Source organism: Aquarana catesbeiana, linkage group LG02 (genome assembly GCF_042186555.1).
Source record: "Aquarana catesbeiana isolate 2022-GZ linkage group LG02, ASM4218655v1, whole genome shotgun sequence".
NCBI classification, from domain to species: Eukaryota; Metazoa; Chordata; class Amphibia; order Anura; family Ranidae; genus Aquarana; species Aquarana catesbeiana.
In genome coordinates, this window is record NC_133325.1 from 200,203,016 (window position 1) to 200,219,734 (window position 16,719).

Genomic DNA, 16,719 nt, shown 5'->3' on the forward strand with positions numbered 1-16,719 from the left:
GTTAGGAGTAGAGTGACCTATGAGCTCATCAATGTTCTGCTCTCTTTTCACTGTCCAGCAACCAGGGGAGATGGGGTGGGGACCTGTAACAAAAAAGTAAAGCTGCAGCAGAGAAAGATCAGGGCTCTTGTGCTTGTCTGTGTAAATCTCAAAACTGGGTGGATATTAATTCAAATCATTTGTATTCAATATAAATTTGTTGCTTTTTGTGTGGAATTTAGCTCAGGAAAAAATGCATGTTTTCTTTTTTTTTCTTTTTTTTTTTTTGTTCAGAGCATTGCAAATAATCACTATATATCCAATCTGATATACATTATATTGTCAGAAGTATTGGGCCGCCTGCCTTTACACACACATGAACTTTAATGGCATCCCAGTCTTAGTCTGTAGGGTTCAATATTGAGTTGGTCCACCCTTTGCAGCTATAACAGCTTCAACTCTTCTGGGAAGGCTGTCCACAAGGTTTAGGAGTGTGTCAATGGGAATGTTTGACCATTCTTCCAGAAGCACATTTGTGAGGTCATGTTGGACAAGAAGGTCTGGCTCCCAGTCTCCACTCTAATTCATCCCAAAGGTGTTCTGTCAGGTTGAGGTCAGGACTATATGCAGGCCAGTCAAGTTCCTCCACTCCAAACTCACTCATCCATGTTTTTATGGACCTTGTTTTGTGCACTGGTTTGCGGTCATGTTGGAACAGGAAGGGGCCATATCCAAACTGTTCCCACAAAGTCAGGGGCATGAAATTGCCCACAATGTCTTGATATGCTCACACCTTAAGAGTTCCCTTCACTGGAACTAAGGGGCCAAGCCCAACCCCTGAAAAATAACTCCACACCATAATCCCACCTCCACCAAATGATTTGGAGGGGTGGCCCAGTTCTTTTGGCAATATAGTATGGATGAGGTGGAGGAACTTGACTGGCCTGCACAGAGTCCTGGCCTCAACCCGATAAAACACCTTTGGGATGAATTAGAGCAGAGACTGTGAGCTAGGCCTTCTCGTACACATCAGTGTCTGACTTCACAAATGCGCTTCTGGAAGAATGATCAAACATTCCCATAGACACACTCCTAAACCTTGCAGACAGCCTTCCCAGAAGGCTTGATAAAGGAGGCAGGGCCTCTGAAACGCATTGTACACACCCGTTTACTTCACAATGCCTGCTCTCTTGGTCCTAGATGCCGCTGTCTTTACATCCCTTTGGCGGATTCAGAATCTTGTGCATTGTTTGCAGTGCTTGTTCACTGGCTGTGCTGCACTCAGCTCTCCTCTGTTTCAAACTCAAGCAGAACTTTGTTTACTTTAATGTAAGTGTTTACTTATGTTGTGAAATATATGATACATGCTTTTATTAACATGTGCACTGTGGCCACTTTCATGTTTTCTGCATACCCACGAGGATCTTCCCAGATCTGATGAACACTGCTGCACTGTAATTCAAGCTCTGACTCAACTTTCCACCCATCCCTCCACTCATCCATCCCTGCAGGATATCCTGCTCCCCTGCCCTCCTGGTTGATAAGGCTGTTGGCTATTTCAACAAAGCTGTTCATCCAGCTGGATCCCTGACCTTTTAGCTGCACCTGACTCTTCAGCTTCATCAGTCCTGGAGTCTCTTATCATTATATCTTATCATTTTGCACACATACCATTATTCTCATCATTGTTATTATCTATGATAAATAATTTCTGATGTGTCTGATCTCATGAGCGCAGAGAGAATAATTTTTCTTTTTAGCCTTCCCAGAAGAGTTGCTGCTGTTACAGTATAGCTGCAACATGTGGGCCAACTCAATATTGAACCTTACTTTACGGAATACTTTGCCCAGCGAACTTTTCAACGTACTTTACGATGGACTTTCCGAATGAATGGACTTGCCTACACACGGTCAACCAAAGTCCGACGGAGTCGTACGTGATGACGTACGCCCGGACTAAAACAAGGAAGTTCATAGCCAGTAGCTAATAGATGCCCTAGCGTCGGTTTTTGTCCGTTGGACTAGCATACAGACGAGCGGACTTTTCGACCGGACTCGAGTCCGTCAGATAGATTTGAAACGTGTTTCAAATCTAAGTCCGTCAAACTTTTGATAAAACAAAGTCCGCTGGAGCCCACACACGATCGAATTGTCCGACGAAATCCGGTACGCCGGACCAAATATGTCATAAAGTCCGATTGTGTGTACGTGGCATTAGACTGGGATGCCAGTAAAGTTCATGTGCCTGTAAAGGTAGGCGTACCAATACTTTTGACAATATAGAGTACGTCTGAGTTGAGTAATTTTGATGAAATCATTTTGAGAGAGTGGTTTTACCCTAACAGAGGAGATAGTGTTGGGTTGACTTTTCTTTTAAATATGCTAAGTTTTTTTTTTTTCTGTACAAAAAGACCACTATCCTGAAAATTGTTGTATTCCTAGAACTGTATGTAGGTAATACACATACAGTTTTAGTATTCAGTTTATGGCTGCCTTAATTTCTCTTGTATTTATTTTTATATTTTTCCACATTTAGGGCCTTTGTCAATTGAGCTTGTATCTATGGGTAAATGCAGCTTGCTTTTGACCTCCGTTGGAGATGCTTCTGGGATCTTTTAGACATCATGTTAGGTGCATTTGACTTGCATGCAACCTTCTTCTGAACTGCATTTGACCTTCTTTAGCATTCCCATAAACTTGTATAGGAAGAGAAACAAAAGCCCCATGGCACGGGCCCATACATGCAGACTAAGCTGACCAACAACAGTTACAGGTGTTAGGACAAACTGTAGAGACAGGAGGGGGCCTACCCCATTTATGAAATATGATCTAAGCACATCTATCTGTAGTGTTTACTTATCTCTCTCCAAAGCTCTAAGTGCTGTGACTTTCTGCAGCTCCGTTCCTCTGTTATCAGCATGAATTACTTCTGACAAGCTCTCTGATGCATGAGATAACAACAGCTGAACATTTGTGTTGGGGAGTGAGCTTAGAGAGAGAGCTTGTCTATTCATAATTCAGCTCTGCATGTTCCTTCGTTCTTCTGCCTATGTGAAGTGGGGGTGTGTCCCTTTTCTACAATTAGCTCTCATACAGTGTAAGCCCAGACTCCCCACCCACTGCTGAAAGAGGAAACACGGTTTCTAACATGGTCTGCACTTTACAAAGGATGTAGAAAGAGAAAGACAGCAGATATACATGTAAAACTTATGTAGGTGGGTTTGTTTCATCCCTGTGTATCATCTGAGACTGTTCACTTCACTGGGTATAGGAGAGGGTCTACATTCACTTTAATGGTGATCCATGTAAGGACCCCAGCAAGGTTATCATTTACCCTTTTCCTTCTCGAAAAAAACCCCAAAAAACAATTTATAATAGTTTGCCTCTGTGGGCTATGATAAGACTATTTTCTGGTTTGCTTTTTGTCCCAACATTAATTAAAGTGGACTGTGTGTTCACATGAACTGCAGTGCAACATTTTTTGTTCCATTCATAAATCGGGACACCCCAAGAGTATGATGAGCCATCAACTATATTCCATGGGTTCCTTTAAGGGTTAATCTATCGATATGGAGTAGATTTTGGTCCATTGGTCACCCAGCAACAGATTATCCTTTACAGGGCCTCTGGTGATGGGAGCGCACAGCTGCAATCCATAAATCTATAATGGCTATAAGAAACAAATCTATCTACAGCTAAATCTAAGCATGTGTGTATGTAAATACAGTCTTTGGTCATAGAACAAAATGCAATGACATGTCTAAAGAATGTGCAGGTTTGTTTAGTCACTGTAAAAGAAAGCTCAGCAATAGTAGCCAGAGCGAACGCATATATATGCAGCACATGATATAGCCAAGCACAGCTATTTGCATCAAGACATCAATATGTGGAAATTGTGTTTCACTGGGGATGCACGTCTTGTTGTAAAATATGTCTCTTAGCATTTATCCAGGCTTGAGAACTAAATGTATTGAGTGTTGTGGAGTGGAATGCATCTTACCTCAGGATAATAATTTTCACCATGATTAGAGGTGTATAGCTTTGTCTCTTCATGTTTGTGTATCACAGGCTCAGGACTGAATACACTTTCACAACAAGCCTATTTCTTTCTCTTTCCTTCAGTATTGATTTGAAGCCGTTGCATGTCGAGCAACACACGTAACAGTATCTTGCAATTCCTATTTGTATGCCAATTAGGCTTTTGTAATTTAAATGTTGCCTTACTGATATGGAAGCTTTCCCTGGTTAGCTGGAATATTCTCATCCGGCATTAGCGCTGTAATATAATGATTTATTAAGGCGGTGGAAGAAATATTGATCTCACTAATAGCTTCAACCCTGGCATATAACGCTTTACATTTTACTTAGCTTAAAGGGCCACATGTTTTATCTGCCGTTTTGTATGCAACTGACAATGAATATTTACATTCTGAGGAAGGATTAGTGTTCTTGGCAGTGCTGGAGGTAAGACATACACTAATTTAATAGGTACAGAGCTTTCATCATATCCAGACTGTTAAATGAGTATTTTCTATTGTAATACCTTCATGATAATGCTGTCAGTTCTAGCTTTCCCGGAAAAGAATCCGTCTACTTGTCACTGAGATGCCTGTTGCAATGCAGTATGCACAGTATTTCTCATTTACTTTTCACCTTTTCTCTTATCCAATGTCTTACACAAGTTTATGTCTAAATGTTATTTATTTTTTTGTCTTAATTTTGGTATTAGGTTAGCTAATTAAAAAAAAAATAATGCTTTTTGTATGTTTTAAAAAGAAAAAAAAATGTTAATGGTCATACGTGTTTTTTTTTTTCTTTTTTTATTCATGAATTTACATAGAGTAGCTAAAATCCGAACAGTCTATTAACTTAATTGTCTGTCTCCTGTGCATTTTAGTGCATTAAAATGCATTTCAAGTACAAATCATATTCATTGCTAGAGAGCTAGTTCACCTCCATAAATTCAGCTCACCGCTTTTCTCTAAACAAGACCTGTTTTTGTGCATTAACGTGTTAAGCAAGACTCGATGTCTTAATTGGTAAGCACAAGAAAATGTGTCCTGTTTTTGTGCATTTATAGCGCATCTGCATGATGGAAAATTTCTGTTCTGAGATGATCTTCCATCACTTCATCGCGCATCAACAAGAATGTTTGTTAAAAATGCACGAAAAAAAATCATATTATGATCACTAATATGCAGCTAAGATGATACTTGGTGCTTTCTACAGATAAGCAGGAACCTAGTTTACTTTAATTTTTCAATAGTTTTTTTAAGGATAAATTCAACTTAAAAAAAACAAAATGTATTTTCTGCATTTCTATTTTTTTCTCAGGATCCTGCAGATCATTGCACCTGTGATCAGCAGATCAAGGGTGCAGTGTCAGGCTCCTGCAGACGCTATCTACAGCTTTCTGCAAATACCTCTGTATGGGTATTTTGTTTGAAAGTTGTAGGGAGTGCTGATGAACGAGAGAGCTCACCAGCGCAAACGGAACTTGTAGTTCATTCGCTCACTGATTCCTGTGATTCCAGCTGTGCTGTTTCTAGATTGTGACAGCAGTGCATACCCCTGCTCCTAGGTGCAGGGACTGGTGTATAGTAACATGTTACATGTTATATAGGCATAACGTGTTACTAAAGGTGAACTTCGCCTTTAAAGAGGAGGTTAAGTCAGCAGCTAAAAATCCTGTAGCTGCTGACTTTTAATAAAAGGACACTTACCTGTCCAGGAATCTAGTAGATCCAGTACTGTCCTCACCCGGGTTAGTAGTATTATTATTATACAGGATTTATAGTTTGCACAGCGCTTTACAACATGAGGGCAGACAGTACAGTTACAATACAATTCAATACAGGAGGAATCAGAGGGCCCTGCTCGTTAGAGCTTACAATCTAGAAGGGAGGGTCAAGTGAAACAAAATGTAATAACTGTGGGGGATGAACTGATGAAGAAAATAAAAATGCAGGTGTTGGGTGTGGGTAGGATAGGCTTCCCTGAAGAGGAGGGTTTTCAGGGATCGTCTAAAATAGAGTAGGAGATAACAGGTTGGGGTAAGGAGTTCCATAGGATTGGAGAGGCTCTGGAAAAGTCCTGGAGGCGAGCAAAGGAGGAGGTGACGAGGGGAGGGAGCTAGAGAGCAGGAGGTTTTGAGAGGAATGAAGAGAACGATTAGGTTGGTATTTTCAGATTAGGCTAGTGATGTAGGTGGGGGCTAAATTGTGAATGGCTTTTTAAGTTGTTAGTATTTTGAATTTAATTTGTTGGGTAAGCGGGAGCCAGTGGAGGGATTGACCGAGAGGAGTAGCAGACACAGAACGATTGGTAAGGTGGATGAGTCTGGCAGCAGCATTCATGGTAGATTGAAGGGGGGATAGCCTATAGAGAGGCAAGCCAATGAGTAGGCTGTAGTTGAGGCGAGAGATGACCAGGGAGTGAATTAAGAGCTTTATTGTGCCATTGGTTAGAAAGGGGCGTATTTTGGAGATGTTGCAGAGGTCGAGGCGGCAAGATTTGCACAGTGATAGGACATGGGGCTTAAAGGAGAGTTCAGAGTCTACACCTAGGACCTTGGCATGCGGGGATGGGCTGATAGTTGTGCCATCGATTTTGACAGAGAGATCAGGGGAAGATTCACGTGGTGGAGGGAAAATTATAAGTTTGGTTTTGGATAGATTGAGTTTGTGGAAGTGGTGTGACATCTAGACTGATATATCTGTTAGTAAATTAGCTATCATATGACCCAGAGAGGAGTTGTAGATTGAAAATAGGAGAGGCCCAAGAACAGAAACTTGGGGGACCCCAACAGAGAAAGGAAGAGAAGAGGAGGAAGTAGTTGTAAGTAATGCTAAAGTTGCAGTTGGATAAATAGGAATAGAACCAGCGGAAAGTACAGTCGCGGAGACCAACGGCGTGGGGTTTTTGGAGGAGGAGGGGGTGGTCAACTGTATGAGGCAGCAGAAAGGTCCAGGAGTAGAAATACAGAATAGTGTCCATAGGTTTTGGTCCTTAGTAGATCGTTTGTTAGTTTTAGAAGAGCAGCTTCTGTGGAGTGTTGAGGACGAAATCCAGACTGAAGGGGATCAAAAAGACTATTCTTGGCAAGGTTGTTGCTCAGTCAGTTGTAGAGCCGACGTTCAAGGAGTTTGGATAAAAAGGGGAGCAAGGAGATGGGGCGTAGGTTAAAGTGGTTGGAAACCCTAAAAACAAAATCCCAAAAAAAACCAAACCTGCAAGACAAAGGCATAATGAGCTAGTATACATAGCATACTAGCTCATTATGAATTACCTGAGATCGAAGTCCCCGCAGTGGTACTCGTTCACTGCTCCAGCGGCCGACAACCCTACCAGGGGGTTAATTCCGGGTATTGCGGCTCCGGATTGGCCGGAGCCGCAATGACGTCACTCCCTCACATGCACGCGGAAGCCGCCGGTAGCGGCACAGTCTAACTGAAGCAACGGCATGTACGTGCCATTGTTTCAGTTTGCTTAAGTGCGTATGTGCCGATGATATCGGCACATGCAAATACAGGGATATCTCCTAAACCATTAAGGTTTAGGAAATATCCAGTGTAGCTACAGGTAAGCATAATTATAGGCTTGCCTGTAGTAAAAAGTGGTTGTAAAGGGTTTACACCCACTTTAAGATTAGCAGGGTCCAGTGAAGGCTTTTAAAGTATGGGGCTGACTAGTGCGTGTTTTAGAGAGTTGGGGAAGATGCCAGAAGAGAGGGAGAGATTGAAGATGTGGGTTAGAGAGTGTAGAGTAGAGTCGAGTTAGAGGTTGAACATAGCATTTGTGGGGGAACGGGATCCAAAAGGCAGGTGGTTAGGTGGACGTTGGCAAGTAATTTAGCAACCTTATCTATAGTGGTGGGGTTGAATGAGGGAAGTAATGATTGTACCTGTAGGCATGAAGTGTAAAGCGTGGAAGGTATCTGAACAGCAGGGGTCTCCTCACGAATTGTTTCAATCTTCTGTTTGAAGTGATTCCACCGCCTGTGAAAGGGAATTCCACATCCTTGCCGCTCTTACAGTAAAGAACCCTCTATGTGGTTTAAGGTTAAACCTCTTTTCTTTTAATTTTAATGAGTGGCCATGTGCCTTGTTAAACTCCCTTCTGCGAAAAAGTTTTATCCCTAAAACATCTTTCATATGATTGCAATACCCATATACAACTGGAAGGGATCATTTGCATGACTACATCCCATGTTAGAAATTCTTCCCAGGATGTCCTCCAGCCAGAAACAGGCAGAGCCTTCCATGATGCATTTCATGAATGGGATAATTTTCTGGGCTAAATTGCCCTGATTCATTGCTCTTTATTGTAAAAATTGGGCAGGAGTTTTACCAGCCACAGTAGTAGCAGATGGTGTTCTGGTTCTGTTGGGTTTTTAAAAATATTTTTTGCATAGTATCAGCATGCCCACAAACAGTACTTGTGCCCAGAGGAAAACAAGTGTATTAGGTGCTAAAGAATATAAGAACACTGGACCTGGTTTTCTAAAAATGTTTATATTGCTTAAAGAGGAGCTTCACTCTCTCAATAAAAATGTCATCCCCCCCCCCCCCCACTTACCTTTGGGGCTTTGTGCTTACAGGGCAGGCTGATCCAGTTTTGCATTCTTCTCTGGCACTGCTGGACTACACCAGGTTTTGTCCGGCACTACATCTTCCTTTTTACAGCACAGGGACATGACTGACAACGATTTCGTGCTGTGTCTGTTTACATATTGTTCTATGAAAGGAGGAAAATAATGCATATGCATGAAGTCACTACTTTCCTCCATTCATAGAACAATATATATGAAGACAAGGTACCACTGTTTACATATTGCTCTGTGAATGGGGAAGTAAAGCCCACTGGGTTATGTCACATTGAGGAGGATGCAGGAGGAAACTAAAACATCATTGCCTAGATGAGAATAAAGGCAGGGGTGAACTGCAAAAAAATAAAATTTGATTTATGAGTGATTTTTGCTAGGAAGTGCCTTAAAATACAATTTCTTTTGATGGAAATTCTTTATGATGAGCCATTATGTTCTACTGAGATGCTGGTTGTACCCAAGTCGATCGATGGAGCAACTTGGGTGCAATCAGCCTGCTCATACATGGCACAGTCATATTTGTACTCACTGCACAACTGCTGTAGTAGGAAAGTGGAGATAATGAAAACAGAGGTTGTTAGTACAGTTCTCCATTTGACTGCATACCAATGACTTCAGATGGCCATTTTTTGAAAGTCTCATGAAAAAAAAAATCTGAAAGTAGAATAAAATAGCGTTCAATGTAAGTCTGTGTTCTATGATTATTCTTTGCCTTCTTTTGAGATCCTTTTTTTTCTGACATTAGTATTTTTTTTTGTAACAGGATAAGTAAACATTTGGATTATGAAGACGGTGAAGACAAACTTCCGAAACAGGTACTGTACTTCTATTTCCAACAAGCATCCATATAATATTGTTTTGTACTTACTGCTAGGAGATACAAAGCTTGTTACTCCCATTGAGGGAGGATAATATACACTGCACATTTCAGCAAATCATTGCCCAGTGGATTTTCTGGGACCCGCTGTGAAGAATTAGGCTTTGCCATTTGTTTCACCTTGACAGAATGTCTAGTGCTGTTTGCAGAAGAAAAAAAAATCTTTTTTTTTTTTTTTCCATTTCACTGTTTTGTTTAAGCTCTAAAATTAAGGTACGGAGCGTTCTTCAGTGCTGTAATCATTTGAAGGTTTGTTGCAAACCTTTCTCCCGTGGGATTAGTGAGCCCAGGGAAGGTCACATGATTTTCTGTTTCTTTTTCCTATAGAAATTGCATTACAAGGCACAATATTAAATTGTTTTCATCATCATTTTTAATGTATTCAGTGCTTTTATCAAAATGTTTTCACTGGAGTCTATTTTCGTTCTTGCTCCAGTACATTTTTGCAAGCTCTCCCTAAATGTGGCATTATTTAAAAGGAAAATGCTGACTTACATGTAGAAACCTGTAGCATTATTAAATTCTCATTGTGTTGTTTTTTTTCACTTGTGGGCCTTTTTAGAATTTTTTTTTTTTTTTTACAGTGTTGATGTTATTGCCCCATGTTTTATGGATGAATACATTTTGTGTATATTTAACTGGATTAGAACATTACAGGTGCAGCGTGTATACATTTTTATGTAAATATTTGATGTGCCTACTACCACAAGGAGGCAGTAGTATCGTGAGCTCATTATTATTCAGCAAGTCAGCATCATATAGAGTTGTAAAGCAGTTGAGATAAGATACCTCTATGATTCACAAGTGCCCAGGGTGTTAACTGGCCATATTGTCATGGCATTTAGATAATCTGCAAATCAGAATTGGTTCATGTTACCAAGACACATATAAGTGGTGCTGCAGCTCACAGCAGCCATTTGTCTTATAAAATGAAAGCAATAACTCAGTTAGATGCTAGGGCCACTCATCATTGTGGTTTTAATAGAGTGCCACTAAGTCTAGTTAATAGATTCTTCAGGAGGTATTGCTACTATGACTCACCCTTGCTATTTCTGTGATTAGTAGCAGTCCATCCTTCCATGTCTTAAGATGCACTAACAGCAGCTTTGTTAAAGTCCAACTCCAGGCTATGCAACAAAACAGTAAATTCGCCCCGGGACTTTGAGTGAGGTCAGCACAGTTTAGCCAATAGACGTAACAGTAAGTACAGTATGAAAATGTATTCAAGTAGAGATAATACATGCATTAATGTCGCCAACAAATGCCAATTCATAAGGGATATATATATAAATGAAATAATGGTACATATATAAAATATAACAATCATATAACACACAGCCATCTAGTGTACCAACGCATTTCGTGAGACCCAGCTCACTCTTCAGGGGTGGATGCGTGTAAAATGTACCTAGGAAGAAAAAATACAAATTGGACGTATAGCATAATGTAAATAGTATAGGCACATGATAAGAGGGGCCTTGATACAGGGAACCCCATACTTACCGCTAGACAAGACTAAAACAGCGGATGTACAGCTCCCAGAAGGCGGCAGCAGACAAGACACCACCAAGGGCCACACGGAGGGCAAGCACGGCACGGAACGAAATTGTGTATCCCTAGGGGGTCTCACTTTGTCCATAGAGTGGGAAGGATTGCTTGGTCATGTGACCACTGTGATTGGCTGTCAAAGTGGTCACATGAATCGGAGCCTATCACGCCAGTTCCCTAGCATTAATACAGATCAAAAGCTGACTTTGACAGCTCAGTCTCCGTGCTGGGTGAGCACAGTGAGCACGGTCTCAGCAGAGAAATCTCTGCTGCCCACAGATGCTTATGTGTGGGCGTTAAAGCCCACCTTCTTTGCTGCTGCTCATATCTGTTACGTGGGCGGCAAGAGGTCAAGAACATGTAACACATTTGTTGGTACACTGTTTTAGTAAGAAATTGCATTTTATTTTCCAATATTAGGGTGACAAATGTGAAGAAATTACATATATATATATATATATATATATATATATATATATATATATATATATATATATATATACATTTTTTATACTATTATTGTATCTTCCAATTACAGTACTAACCATAGAACTTATTATTGATAGTTATTGCTAGAACCAGTGTCCTGATTGGACCGTATTTTATCTGGATTAGGGTTGGCCGCAGCTGAAACATTTAAGATTTCCCCTTGCAATGGACACAAGGTTAAATAGTGTTTGTAGATTTCCCCAGCAAGGACGCATACGCCAATAAAAGCGTGATCAAGGTCTAACACTTCCCCACCTTATCAAAACAAAAAAGTCTGGAGTTAGTGATAACCTGTACAATAATCGTAAACTGATTTTTATTAACTATTATGACATGTTGGAGGGTGTAAAGGGGAGGGTTCAAAAAGAGTACTTAGAAAGCTATAATACTTTTGGTAGATAATTATTTAGTATTGAACAATGTTTAACAATATTTTTTACAAGGGTTATTAGAGGATAAAGATAAGATGGGAAATAAATTGAATTCTTCAAACTAGCTACCTGCGGAGTTCTCTTTTCAAAGACATACAGTATGAGCTATCAGTAGCATAAAATGTGTCATCAGGTATCTCAGTTGTGAAAATTAGTCATTCTCAATTGATAGTTTTAAAGTACTCTTGCTGTTATTACAGTATGTGCCATCTTTAATTGGATTCTGTTATGCTCATATGTTCAAATTGTAACAAGCCAAATGTAGGTTCTCCCTTTCCGCTCGCTGCCTTGGATTGTCCTTGCTTGAATTCTGCTCATTAATCACATGCTGTAGTTTAAACTAATTTAACCAGTGCAGATCTATTATCCCCAAATAAATAATTCTCTTGTAGTTAGACCCAGATTATATCTAGCACTAACAATTATCTCCCACACTCCATGAGAAAAGCAGTGTGTCTTGACAGAGTGCAGCACAGATTGAGCAATAACTACATTCTTCACAGATGATTAAAAATTACATTTCTGAAATAGGATTGCTTTTATAAAAGTGTGTGCTCTGGGAATTGTTGCAATAAGTCCTCTAGCACAATTGGGTTTTAAAGAATAATCCCAAAGAGCGGTATATACCTCCTATATACCTCCTGAACAAATTAAGCCCTAGTAGCAGAAATCTAGCTGCTACTGACAATATTAGTTTCACAAATAAATGGATTTGAAGGAACAACTGTTCTTGCTGGCACAATTAAAGGAAATATCAAATACAACTGGGTAACAAAAAGAGTTCATCCTTAAAGGTTAAGTTTAGCCTTCATAACATGTTACATGTTACACCCATATTCAGAATGTAACAAGTTATGAATGCACCAGCCCTGCGACCCCCCCCCCCCCACCCATCTTCTCTGTGACAGCAGACTGGGGATCTAATCCCTGTGTCTGCTGCCGCGATTCAAAAAAGATGCGGATGTGCGGAGCACCTCCCACCTGTCCACATAACTCATTCACAGTCCTCTGTGAATGGAAAACGACAAGGTCCGCCAGAATTTCTGACTGTTGGCTTGTAGTTTTCAATGAACTATCTCGGCGCTGTAAACGCTTTGGTACTTCATTGAGCTTTCCTGTCAGAATGTATCGGCTTGCTCTTAGGAACAAGCCGATACACCGGCAGATCGTTCTGGAGACCTGCACGGCATCTGCGATCCGCTGATTGCTGGTGCAATGCTTCACAGGCTCCCAAAACTAAAATAGTACATGCACGTTTTACCTGCAAAAACAATGCGCATGTATTATTTTTTGTCAAAACATGAGCTTATCCTTTAAGGCACTTCCATTATAGTTGAAAACGTTTTAAGGGAGTATATATATATATATATATATATATATATATATATATATATATATATATATATATATATATTCGGTACTTTTCATTTAAAAAAAAAAAAAAATTATATATAAATTTTAAATTTTTTTTTTCTAAATGAAAAGTACCACTTTCGCCGCGATCGTATGATAATTGGATCGTTAGTGCAGAGCTTTCGAGAGCCGATCATGACCGTTCATCCGATTATTATCCGATCGGACAAACACAAAAAAGTTCTCGTACAATACCAGATCATACGATTTTCGTTTAATCAGTACAATTGTCGTCCGAAAATACAATACAAATACATTACAACACATGACATCACTTCCAATTTTTTTTATTCTGTCGTACGAGAATTTTCGTTATTTTAGTAAACTCTTCAGGTTCGATATTCAGCTAGCATTGAAAAAAAAAAAAACGGACGATCTGTCGTCCGATTTTCGGATTATGTGTACGGGACATTAGTTAGGGAACTTAGATTGTAAGCTCCTTGAGGGCAAGGACTGGTGTGAATGTATAATTAAAATATATGTAAAGTGCTGCGCAAATTGACGTCACTATAGAAGTACCTGTAATAAATAATAAAGGGTGCTGTTTTAAATGCTTGGAAGTGATCATTACCATGTGAATACATTTTACATGTTGGTAAATCTCTTTGGAACTGATAGTTGAGGTTTCCCCTTTCTGTGAAGAAAAGGAAACAAAGTTGCTGTACTGCAGCCATCTGTCAGCCAAATGGTGAAAAAGATGGCAGCTTGCCTTGGAGGTGCAGAAGGCATTCGACGGCAAACACATGTCTCTGTGCCATGCTGGGATTGCATCACAATAGCTGGGCAGGGCTTTGTTTGCTGTTTATTGTGTGTAGAGTTATGCATTCTTTACCTGTTTAAGGCTAGGTTCACACTGCTGCAGTGCGAATTTACCGCGATTTTACAGCGAATTTACCGCGATTTTACCGCGATTTTACCGCGAATTTCAGGAGTTGGATATAGCTGCGATTGATAGTCTAGCCAATGGAATCATAATGTAAAAAAAAAAAAGGGTCTTAACTTCCTGTGTACTTCCTGGTTTTTGTGGAGAGTAGTGTGGTGGAATTCGCACATATGTGAACCAATCAATGCGATTCAAGAACGATTTACATTGATGTCTATGGAGACTAAATTCGCAACGCAACGCAGTAAACTCGCACAGGACCTTTTTTTCACGCAGGTTATATTCGCAACGCGTCGATGTAAACGGCACTAATGTTAATCTATGTAATTTAAATGACTTGCGAATTTGAGCGATCGCAACGGCTCAAACTCGCAATAGAATTCGCAGCAGTGTGAACCTAGCCTCAAAGGCAAACGACTGCTGACCATGATGGCGGAGTTTACCTACTTATCAGCATTCATGCAATGTAACTCTCAGAAAGCTGCATTTTTAATTGGCACACACCTGACTAATTAGTATTCAGCATGATAGCTCCCAAGCATCCCAATGAAAACTAATATTTCCTGTTGGCAGGCACTGTTTGACACTGTAAATCAATAATACATTTGTTTCTAAGGCCCCTTTAGGAGAATTGTGTTAAAACGCAGTTAACCAAAAAAAAAAAAAAAAATCGTATTTTGCATCTTACCAGTCCTTACATGAGGTGCCTGCATTAGTTCTCTTTTTTTTTCACTTCCTGTCCTGGTGATCACACAGGGATCTGTCCCTTTGGCACCATACTGAAAAAAGTGTTTTTATTATTGTCTAGATTCCTGGTAAAGAGATTTTTCTCATTTCCTGTCTTGGGGTCTACACAGGAAGTGAAGGAAAATCTCCCCAGTGGACAGAAAAACAAAACAAAACTAAAAACATGACATGTTTTGTCTTTTATCCAAAACTAAAACTAAGAAGAAAACCTTTTGAGCTGGGATTTGGTTTAATTGGATTATCATGGGTAGAATGGGTGTCCATATTTTTCAACAGTTCAGCTTCAAAGTAAGCCCTTCACAAATCTCGGAGACTCATAATTGGCATGCAAAAGCAAAGGTAGCCTTCCTTTAAAACCCACGTCAGTAGCTAAAATGATGTGCAAATCTTGACTTTTCTGGTTGAGATGTGCAAAGAATGCCAGCTTCATATATCTCTGGATCTGCTGATCATTTTGACAAGCGCTTTTCAGTGAAGGTAAACCTTTGCTGGTGTATTTTCTCATCACATGCTCAGTTTGAATTGCCAAAATTTGTGACAGGTTTGCTTGATTTTTTATTTTTTTTTCTAAAGTAATTTATTCTCTTTGAGGGGTTTCTGGTTCCAACTCGACAAGCTGGCTGAGCATCCTGATTTTCTTGTCCCACCTCACCTTGTCATTCATTTTCATGTTCAAAATAATAGTAGAATTTAATTTCATATTCAGACTAATGTTTTTGTTAAAGGATTCAGAACACAGACATTGTATCCCTCATTTACATGTATGTCCCAAATAATATTGTACACTGGCAATAATCTGAACAAAAGCAATGCATGCTGATTTATTTATGAAATCATTTATTAGCCTTATTAACCATGCTTCTCATTTCCAATGGATAATGTAATCTCTTTTAAAAAGAGGAAAATCTATGGAATTCAGATGAGTAGCAAATTTACTTCCCAAGGCCAAGCTAGAATACATTCAGTACAAAATGATGCTGTGATGTATATACTGTTCAGAAGTAGAGAATGTTTATTTAAAGAAGTATGAACAAACTTTAATACTGTGACCAGTAAGTTATAGAATCCTAGTTATATATCTGAACATGCTCCCCTTATTTTGTACAAGATCCAAAAGGGCCCATTTACACTTTGCGTAGCGGGAACTTTCATTCCCGCTCGCAATTTTGTGTAGGTAATTTTCACGCAATTCTGCATGTCGCACATAGGGCAGCTCGTTCACTTCAATGGGCTGCCCTATACGCATTTGTCGTCCAAAAGAAGCTCATGCTCTTTTTAAGGGCGCAATTTTTTAAGGGCGTGTTTTGCTGTGCATTTCTGTTGCACAACAATCACAGCAGAACCGAACCACATTTGGGGTGCCATTTAGAATGAATGGCACCCAAATACTCGGCATATGTTTTGCAGTGATTGCCACGTGATTTGGAATCCAATTCGCCAAGTGTAAATGGGGCCATAAAGGTGTTATTCCATTCTTTTTGCAAATATAGTGGGGGAGATTTACTAAAACTGGAGCACTCAGAATTTGGTGCAGCTGTGCATGGTGGTAGCCAATCAGATTCTAACTTCAGCTTATTCAATTAAGCTTTGACAATAAAACTTGAAAGTTGATTGGTTTCTATGCAGAGCTGCACCAGATTTTGCATCCTCCAGTATTAGTTAATCAATCTCTATGTGCTGTAACAGACTCTCAGCAAGGGTGCTCTCACTGCCTGGTTAGTAAGAGACCAACACCTGAGCAGGCACA

At 39.9% G+C, this 16,719-nt stretch overlaps 1 protein-coding gene across 6 annotated transcripts in view; it reads left to right on the top strand.

The window, feature by feature from the left end:
• Window positions 1-16,719, top strand: part of ENOX1 (ecto-NOX disulfide-thiol exchanger 1) — an 855,443-nt gene that overhangs the window by 341,477 nt on the left and 497,247 nt on the right. For all 6 annotated transcript variants that reach the window (XM_073614184.1, XM_073614181.1, XM_073614186.1 and 3 more), the window contains one exon: window positions 9,348-9,399. The gene's annotated coding sequence lies outside the window, so the exon portion shown is untranslated. The remainder of the gene's footprint in view (window positions 1-9,347; window positions 9,400-16,719) is intronic.